The 10,225-nt window shown below is 47.8% G+C and overlaps 2 non-coding genes across 2 annotated transcripts; both read right to left on the bottom strand.

Moving 5' to 3' along the window:
* Positions 1 to 6,314: 6,314 nt before the first annotated feature.
* TRNAA-CGC lies at positions 6,315 to 6,386 on the bottom strand. Its single transcript has one exon. It is a non-coding gene; the product is annotated as a tRNA-Ala (tRNA).
* Positions 6,387 to 6,804: 418 nt separating this feature from the next.
* On the bottom strand, positions 6,805 to 6,875 carry TRNAG-GCC. The gene has a single exon. It is a non-coding gene; the product is annotated as a tRNA-Gly (tRNA).
* Between the last annotated feature and the right edge of the window lie 3,350 nt (positions 6,876 to 10,225).

Below are 10,225 nucleotides of genomic sequence, written 5' to 3'. Positions count from 1 at the left end.
TCTCCGAATGTTTAAGCTGATCACAGATGTTCCCACTGTTGGATCACCAGCAATCACTAGTAATGTATTGAGGTACCTGGTTTCAAAGTGTTTCATTTCCCTGCAGCACCCCCACTGGTGAAATAAAGTATTACACAATTTTCTTTGAAACCCATGTGCTGTCTTTGTAACTCATGGACATCCTGGGTCCTCCAGAGAGTAATATCTTCTTTGTAGCCACTCCGGCTAATAGATGAGTGTCCTGAAAGGAGATCCCCTATCTTTTCATGACTTCAATGGTATTCTGCAACATTAAAACCATGGCTCAACAGAACCAGACTTAGATTGCCATAGAACGTTCTAGTAACGTTTGTTTATGGCTCCAGGTGTGACATTGACCTGAAGGAGCATAATATAAAGAAAGAAAGGTGATGGAACCCCTCAAAACTAGTAGCTCTGACAAGAACAAAAGTGATCATTTTTACTTTTATCAAGAAAAATTAAATCACTGTGTGGGTTAGAAGAAGTCTCAGAGGCCGCAGTTAATTAGTACTTTACATTATTATCATTTTTTTGGAGAAATGTCACAAGTGACACCAAAAAGACAAGCAGAAAGAGCTCTCCTTAATATGACATTTCCAGCTATAGCCCCTGATTAATTAGGAATTGAAAGCATGATTTTTGGATTTACATGAAAGCCAATGATGTGGGGCATTATGGAGAAGTTCTGGGACACATGTATCAACGTGTCGCTGAAACACATTTATCCTTGGCCAATGACAGCTATGCCATAACATTTTAAGAAAGAGGCCTGAAAGGTGAGGCATAGATGTCTCCATAATTACCTGAATAGAGATTTGGGATCAAAAAACCATCCCTAATGCAGATCAGGCAGGTAATGTACATTTGTAGACCTGTCATTAGATTCATGGTGTGAGAACCACTTGACAGCCCATCAGCCTTCCTCATAATAGATAGCCATGTCAGCCAGACAGAAGTGTCTGGATACAGGATGAAGAGTCCAGGCATGGGGAGAAGAGTCCAGGCATGGGGAGAAGAGTCCAGGCATGGGGAGAAGAGTCCAGGCATGGGGAGAAGAGTCCAGCTTCTTTCCGCTTTGATCGGTTTGATTGACAGGTTTTTATTTATTTGAATATAGGGGGAGACCTGTCAATCAAGGTGAACTGGGTGGAGAGATGTAGCATAGTGGACTCTTCTCCCCGCGCCCGGCTCGTTAAAACTCCCCCTTTAGATACAGCCTTGTGAAGTATTTGCCCCCTTCCAGATGATGCTTACTTGTCACACATCATGGCCAATATATATCGATGGTATGTGTGGTACCCCAACAAGTATAGGGGTGCACCTCCTTCTGCCTGTTTCCCCAAAACAGCGCCACTTCAGATCTAGCGCTGTGCTGAAATTACAGTACGGCCCCAATCACTTGAATGGCAATTCCTGAAACAGAGTGCGATTTATAGGAGCACTGGGGCACTTCATGGCCTCGACCTCTTGGTTCTAGACATCTGTGGGGGTCCTAGCAGTCAGACCCCTGCTCATCAGACAGGTCATCCTTAAGGGCTTGTTAGCACAACCGTGTGAAGCCCGTTCCCGTGCTGTGGACCGCAAATTGCAGTCCGCAATGCATGGGCACCGTCCGTGTGGCAGCCGCATGGGGATCGCAGACCCATTAGCTTGAATGGGTCCGCGATCCGTCTGTTCCGTAAATAGATAGAGCAAGTTCTATCTTTTTGCGGTGCGGAGGCACGGAACAGAACCCCAGAAAGCACTCCGTAGTGTTCCGTTCCGCAAGACTGGCTCCCATCTCAAGAACGGGGCCCGGATGAGTAGGCGGCGCATGCTCAGCGTCTTTTACTGCTATGGGACTTCCAAAAATAGCCGAGCAACTCTGCTTGATAATTTTTGGAAGTCCCATAGCAGTGAATAGAGAAGGACACCGCACCTGTGCACCCCCCCCCCCTCCACTCACGGTTAGGGCTCATGCACACAAACGTATTTTCTTTCCGTGTCCGTTCTGGTTTTTTTGCGGACCGTATCTGGAACCATTCACTTCAATGGGTCCGCAAAAAACGGAAGGTACTCCGTGTGCATTCCGCTTCTGTATGTCTGTATTTCCGTTCCTCCAAAAAATAGAACATGTCCTATTATTGTCCGCATTACAGACAAGGATAGTACTGTTCTATCAGGGGCCAGCTGTTCCGTTCCACAAAATAGGGAATGCACACGGATGTCATCCGTATTTTTTGCAGATCCGTTTTTTGCAGACCGCAAAATACAAACAGTCGTGTGCATGAGCCCTTAGGCCTCCTGCACACGAACTTTTTTGTTTTCCGTTTAAGTTCTGTTTTTTGCGTTCCGTATACGGAACCATTCATTTCAATGGATCCACAAACGGAAGGTATTCCGTATGCCTTCCATTTCCGTTCCGTTCAAACATAGAACATGTCCTATTATTGCCCACAAATAACGATCCGTGGCTTCATTCAAGTCAATGGTTACGCAAAAAAAAAAAACTTAATGCATCCGTATGTCTTCCGTATCTGTTCTGTTTTTGCGGAACCATCTATTGAAAATTTTATGCCCAGCCCAATTTTTTTATGTACTTACTGTTTAAACATTATTGTATGCTTCCGTTTCCGTTTGCGATCCGCAAAAACAGATCACAAATGGAAACCAAACGGAAAAACGAAACGGCAATAGAGAACGGAAGCAGAATGGAAACACTACTGAAACCCAAAAACGGAAAAACGGATCCGTTTAAAACAGACCCTAAGGCCTCATGCACACGACCGTTGTGTGCATCCGTGGCCGTTGTGCCGTTTTCCGTTTTTTTTCGCAGACCCATTGACTTTCACTGGGTCCGTGGAAAAATCGGAAAATGCACCGTTTTGCAGCCGAGACCGTGATCCGTGTATCCTGTCCGTCAAAAAAATAAGACCTGTCCTATTTTTTTGACGGACAACGGTTCACGGACCCATTCAAGTCAATGGGTCCGTGAAAGAACACGGATGCACACAAGATTGGCATCCGTGTCCGTGATCCGTGGCCGTAGGTTACTTTCATACAGACGGATCCAAAGATCCGTCTGCATAAAAGCTTTTTCAGATCTAAGTTTTCACTTTGTGAAAACTCATATCCGACAGTATATTCTAACACAGAGGCGTTCCCATGGTGATGGGGACGCTTCTAGTTAGAATACACTACAAACTGTGTACAAGACTGCCCCCTGCTGCCTGGCAGCACCCGATCTCTTACGGGGGCCGTGATCAGCACAATTAACCCCTTCAGGTGCGGCACCTGAAGGGGTTAATTGTACTATCATATCCCCCTGTAAGAGATCAGGGCTGCCAGGCAGCAGGGGGAAGACCCCTCCCTCCCCAGTTTGAATATCATTGGTGGCCAGTGCGGCCCCCCCCTCCCTCCCTCTATTGTAATAATTATTCGTTGGTGGCACAGTGTGCGCCCCCCATCGGCCCACCCCTTCCTCCCTGTATTGTAATAATTATTCGTTGGTGGCACAGTGTGCGCCCCCCATCGCCCCCCCCCCCCGATCATTGGTGGCAGCGGAGTTCCGATCGGAGTCCCAGTTTAATCGCTGGGGCTCCGATCGGTAACCATGGCAACCAGGACGCTACTGCAGCCCTGGTTGCCATGGTTACTTAGCAATAGTACAATAGTAAAAGATTCATACTTACCTGGGAGCTGCAATGTCTGTGTCCGGCCGGGAGCTCCACCTACTGGTAAGTGATAGCAATGCGCCGCACAGACCTGTCACTTACCAGTAGGAGGAGCTCCCGGCCGGACACAGACATCGCAGCTCCCAGGTAAGTATGAATCTTTTACTATTGTACTATTGCTAAGTAACCATGGCAACCAGGGCTGCAGTAGCGTCCTGGTTGCCATGGTTACCGATCGGAGCCCCAGCGATTAAACTGGGACTCCGATCGGAACTCCGCTGCCACCAATGATGGGGGGGGGAGATGGGAGGCCGCACACTGGCCACCACCAATGTTGTTAATGCTATAGAGGGAGGGGGGCCGATGGGGGGTGCACACTGTGCCACCAACGAATAATTATTACAATACAGGGAGGAAGGGGGGGGCCGATGGGGGGCGCACACTGTGCCACCAACAAATTATTACAATAGAGGGAGGGAGGGGGGGGGGGCCACACTGGCCACCAATGATATTCAAACTGGGGGGGGGGGGGGTCTGCCCCCTGCTGCCTGGCAGCCCTGATCTCTTACAGGGGGATATGATAGTACAATTAACCCCTTCAGGTGCGACACCTGAGGGGTTAATTGTGCTGATCACGGCCCCCTGTAAGAGATCGGGTGCTGCCAGGCAGCAGGGGGCAGTCATGTACACAGTTTCTAGTATATTCTAACTAGAAGCGTCCCCATCACCATGGGAACGCCTCTGTGTTAGAATATACTGTCGGAAATGAGTTTTCACGATGTAACTCATATCCGACAGTATATTCTAACATAGAGGCGTTCCCATGGTGATGGGGACGCTTCAAGTTAAAATATACCATCGGATTGGAGAAAACTCTGATCAGATGGTATAAAAGGGACTCCAGACTTTACATTGAAAGTCAATGGGGACGGATCCGTTTGATGTCAACGTCAAACGGATCCGTCCCCATTGACTTGCATTGTAATTCAGGACGGATCCGTTTGGCTCCGCACGGCCAGGCGGACACCAAAACGACTTTTTTTTCATGTCCGTGGATCCTCCAAAAATCAAGGAAGACTCACGGATGAAAAAACGGTCACGGATCACGGACCTACGGACCCCGTTTTTGCGGACTGTGAAAAAATACTGTCGTGTGCATGAGGCCTTAGGCTGGGTTCACACCTGAGCGTTTTACAGCGCGTTCCTACGCGCTGTAAAACGCTCAACAAGGAGAAACCAATGATTCCCTATGGCCCTGGTTTACACCTGGGCGTTTTACAGCGCGTACGATCGCGCTGTAAAACGCCCTACGCTCAAAAAAGTACATGAGCTTCTTTGGGGCGTTTTGTCGCGCGTTCCCGTACATAGACATTCGGGAACGCGCGACAATGAGCGTTCGCTTGTCTCTGTATGCGCGATTGTAAACGCCGGTACAATCGCGCATACAGAGCGCTCCTTTCAGAACGCTCAGGTGTGAACCCAGTGTAAAACCATATGGTTGTGTCCAGGAGGCTTTATGGGACTTCTGAAAATAACGGATCCAGCGCTCCACTCTTTTCAGAAGTCCCGTAGCAGCGAATGGAGAAAGCCACATGTGCATCTGTTCACATTGATGCACCGTTCTTGAGACAGAAGTGGCCCCACAGGACCCTAGAGATATGCTATAAATGCCCAGGCGGGAATACCCCTTTAATAAAAAGGTAAATTTTCCAAAAAATATCACATGCTCCCTTAGGCCTCTTGCACTGAACCGTATGTATTTTGCGGTCAGCAAAAAATACGTATGACATCCGTGTGCATTCTGTATTTTGCGGAACGGAACAGCTGGCCCCTAATAGAACAGTACTATCCCTGTCCATAATGCGGACAATAATAAGACATGTTCTATTTTTTTGCGGAACGGAAATACGTAAACGGAATGCACATGGAGTACCTTCCTTTTTTTTGCGGACCCATTGAAATGAATGGTTCGGTATACGGTCTGCAAAAAAAACGGAATGGACACGGAATAAAAATACATTTGTGTGCAAGAGGCCTAAGGGCTCATGCCCACGAACGTCAGGGCTCTGTGCCCCTGCTGCGGACCACATACGGCGGTTCCGAAAAACATGGGTCACCAGCCGTGTGCATACCAAGTGAATGGGTCCGCAAATCCAGAGATGCGGTGCGGAATCACGAATTGGAAGCACTATGGAATGCTTCCGTCTGTGTTTCTGGCCATGCCTCCGCACCGCAAAAAAGCTGTGCATGCAAACCTTTTTTGCGGTGCGGACCGTCAGATGCGGATCGCGGACCACATTCAAGTGAATGGGTCCGCGATCCCCATGCAGCTGCCCCACGGTCGGTCCGCAGCACGGGCACAGAGCCCTTACGTTCGTGGGCATGAGCCCTAACTAGGAATTTTTTTCTTTCATTTAATTTAAATCATTTTTATTGGTGATTATCATAGAATATATAGTTGGGATTTTTTTGCTGTTACGATCAGACAGCCCAGTTTCAATGAGTACAGAGAATACAAAAACAAAACCCCATATTTTAGCTGTAACTTTAGCTCAACATTATATAACAGCACAAAACAAATATGATAAAAAAAAAAAAAAAAAGAGAATGGTACAGAAAAAAAAAAAAAAAGAAAAACACTGGAGATGCCGGGGATTGAACCCGGGACCTCACACATGCGAAGCGCGCGCTCTACCACTGAGCTACATCCCCCAGCTGCCTGCGTCAGTGCTCTTCCCTGCCTAGGAAGCGAGTGCTGAGCTCCAGGAACACTCCTCCCCCCCCGCATGTGTGAATGGTAGCTTCCCTTCATGTAAACAGCTCACTGATCAGTTCACTGCCATAGTATAACACTAGTTACAATGTAAACGTTTAGGATCCTGCATTGGCTGAGCTGCAGTCACTGCCTAATAAAGGACATAACAACAATGTAAGAACATAGCTGGATAATATTCATAGTCATCTTCTCCTAGGTTAGCTTCAGAATACATATAAGTCTGAAGTGCCCTATACTCCTCTGCAGGGATAATTCTGCCCAGTTTGGGATGAGAACATTATTCTGTATGATACACCGTGTAATGAGTAAAATATATAAAAACAGCAAAAAAAAAAAATAAAAAAAAATTACAGCTGCATTGGCCGGGAATCGAACCCGGGCCTCCCGCGTGGCAGGCGAGAATTCTACCACTGAACCACCAATGCTTGCTTGTATATCATCTGTGTCTGTGTCGATTGTATTGCATTCCTATGGGTCGGGTCAATCTTTTACCAACTGAGATCATCAAGGCAGTTACTTAATTTGTTTAATTTTTGGAGCACTTAGACATGGCCATACAAACATAAAAAAAAAAATATAATAATTATTATATAGTATATGTTTATATTGCATTTTTTTTTTTTTTACTAATCACATTTTTCAAATACCCCCATTTTTTTAAATGTTTTTTTTTTTCTTTTACTTCCCAATAGGTGTCATTGAATGTGTAAGTCTCAGTCCTCCACCCTAGACATGAGGTGCACTGTGTGCATTATATACTATACTGTGATATCACTGCATGGTTTGCCAAGTATTTGACATCACTGTGTGCATTATTCCTGTACAGTGTTATTTTTTTTTTGTATACTATCCCTGTACTGTGACATGAATGTGAGCATTATCTCTGAACTCTGACGTCACGGTGAGCATTATTTTTACACTGTGACATCACCATGTGCCCTATTCCTGCATTGGGACATCACTGTGAGAACGATCTATGTACTATGACATCACTGTGTGCGTTATTCATGTACTATGACCTCAATGAGTGCATTATTTCTTCACTGTGACATCACTGTAAGCCCTATTCCTGTAACATGACATCACAGTGAGCATTATCTCTGTACTGTGACATTACGGTGAGCATTATCTCTGTACTGTGACATCACTCTGTGCAATATGCCTCTACTGTGACATCACTGTGAAAGTTATCTAGGTTTTATGGATCAGCGAGTGTGAACGCTCTGTGCCAAATAAGCACTGTGCTAAGGAAGGACGTTATTCTGGAGCTTCCCTATGATACACCCTTTAAACCCTATATAGGGATCTGGACTTCACTGCGGGTTAGTAATCTGACTACTACCTCCTGGGATAATCCTGGTGTAGTTGGAGGTTGACCGACTGGGGCTAGGGGCTCCGGTGCGAGCACTGGGTGCTCCGGATATTGAAGACATACCAAAAATGCAGGAAATCCGCAAGTACACTCTGAACAGGCACCAAGGCTTGAATGTTGGTTTTAGAGATCCAGGCAGCGCACAGTTAAAGGGGTTCTGCAGTTCTTTTTTACTGATGATCTATCCTCTGGATAGATCATCAGCATCTGATCGGCGGGGGTCAGACACCCGGGGCCCCCGCCTATCAGCTGTCTGAGAAGGCAGCGGCACTCCAGGAGCGCCAAAGCCATCTCACTGTTTACCACAAGTCCAGTGACATCACGATTAGTATCACTGGTCTGGGGGCGGGGCTATGCTCTGTTCACTTGAATGGGGTTTAGCCCCACCCAGACCAGTGATACTAATCGTGATGTCACTGGGCCTGCGGTAAACAGCTAGAAGGCCACGGCGCTCCTGGAGTGCCGCTGCCTTCTTAGACAGCTGATGGGCGGGCCGTCGGGTGTCAGACCCCCGCCGATCAGACCTGATGATCTATCCAGAGAATAGATCATTAGTTAAAAATAACTGCAGAACTTCTTTAATGCAGTGGTAGATAGTGGTGAGGCACACACAAGGCAGGCAGGCTGGGGACTAGACTGGAGCACAGACAGAGAAGACAGACTGGACTTGGAAGTGTAGGAGCACACAGGCAGGATGGAAACAGAACTTGGAGCACAGCAGGAACACAGGCAGGAAATAACGCAGGATAAACGCAGGTAAATTGCCATAGCACTAGAATATCAAACACCTTTGCTGGTCGCCAGGGAACCTAATGCTCAGGCACCCTCTGCCTGGAGAGGGTACCTTAAATACCTAGGGACATTTAGCCATTGGCTGAGGAAGGATTTGGGAGTTATTGCGTTGGCCATTTAAGAGGTGAGCATGTATGCGTGTCCTAAGGGAGTATCAGGCAGGACCATTGATGCAGCAGCATGGAGAGGATGCCGGGGACCAAAATAATGGATGGCATAGTGGGTGGTGTGGCGTCCATGCATGCAGGGGACAGGAGGAGGGCGGTGGGCATAGATCGCAGACCTAACACTAAGAACTATAACATCACATATTCATGTACTGTGACATCACTGTAAGCCCTATCCCTGTACTGTGACATCACTGTAAGCCCTATCCCTGTACTGTGACATTACTGTAAGCCCTATCCCTGTACTGTGACATTACTGTAAGCCCTATCCCTGTACTGTGACATCACTGTAAGCCCTATCCCTGTTCTGTGACATCACTGTAAGCCCTATCCCTGTACTGTGACATCACTGTAAGCCCTATCCCTGTACTGTGACATCACTGTAAGCCCTATCCCTGTACTGTGACATCACTGTAAGTCCTATACCTGTACTGTGACATCACTGTAAGTCCTATCCCTGTACTGTGACATCACTGTAAGTCCTATCCCTGTACTGTGACATCACTGTGTTTATTATCCGTGTACTGTGACCAGGGCCGGGCCGACACAGAGGCTGGGGAGGCTCCAGCCTCAGGGCACAGGGCCTCTGGGCGGCAGGCAGGCCACTGACCACATCGCTGCTGCTGGCCTGCGCCTGCCGGGCTGCCGGCCACGCTGGAGGACGGAGGGAGTAGTGAGCACTTGGCACTGACTTACGTGCTCCCTCCCCGCTCCGCCTCCTGGCTTGGCCGCTCCGCTGCTCTGGTCTCTGCTCAGTCGCTTCAAGCGCCATAGGCTTCAGGCCGCACATAGGCCTGAGGTCTATGCGGTAGTGAAATCCCAGCGCAGGCGTGCGTGATGATGTCATCGCGCGCCTGTGCCGGGACGCAGCACTGCCTCATCCCGCCTTCCTCTGCGAACCTGGCCCTGGACATAGCCTAGTATTTAGCTTTTCATTTTTTTTTCATTTCTTTATTTTTTATTTCATGTGCCTACTTTGGGGGACATGTGGGGGGGGGGGACATGTGGGGGGGGGGGGGACAAACAGTAGGACATATTAAGAGACATCGAGTACATAGGGAGAGGGAGAATGTGGGGGCTGTGGGGCCAAATTATTATGGGAGGGAATACTATGTGGAGGCAAATTACTGTGTGGGGACAAATTATTATGGGAGGGACTACTATGTGGGGGCAATTTACTATGTGGGGGCAGTGTGGGGGAAACTATTGTGTGGGGACAGTGTGGGGGAAATTGCTATGTGGGGTAATTTCTATGTGGGGACAGTGTGGGGACAGTGTGGGGACAGTGTGTATACATCCTTGTGCATTAGGGAGACCAATCTCCAGCTTTTCTGAATTTGCTGATGATCTGAGCCATTGACGCATTGTCCTGTCCTCTGATGGGACCATGATCTCAGGCCTGTAGCAATGGCCTGGTGACTAAAATTTCCTGTACAAATAACTG

Source organism: Bufo gargarizans, chromosome 8, assembly GCF_014858855.1.
Source record: "Bufo gargarizans isolate SCDJY-AF-19 chromosome 8, ASM1485885v1, whole genome shotgun sequence".
Lineage (NCBI taxonomy): Eukaryota > Metazoa > Chordata > Amphibia > Anura > Bufonidae > Bufo > Bufo gargarizans.
The sequence above is the reverse complement of the archived record's forward strand: the minus strand, read 5'-3'. Positions and strand labels throughout refer to the sequence as shown.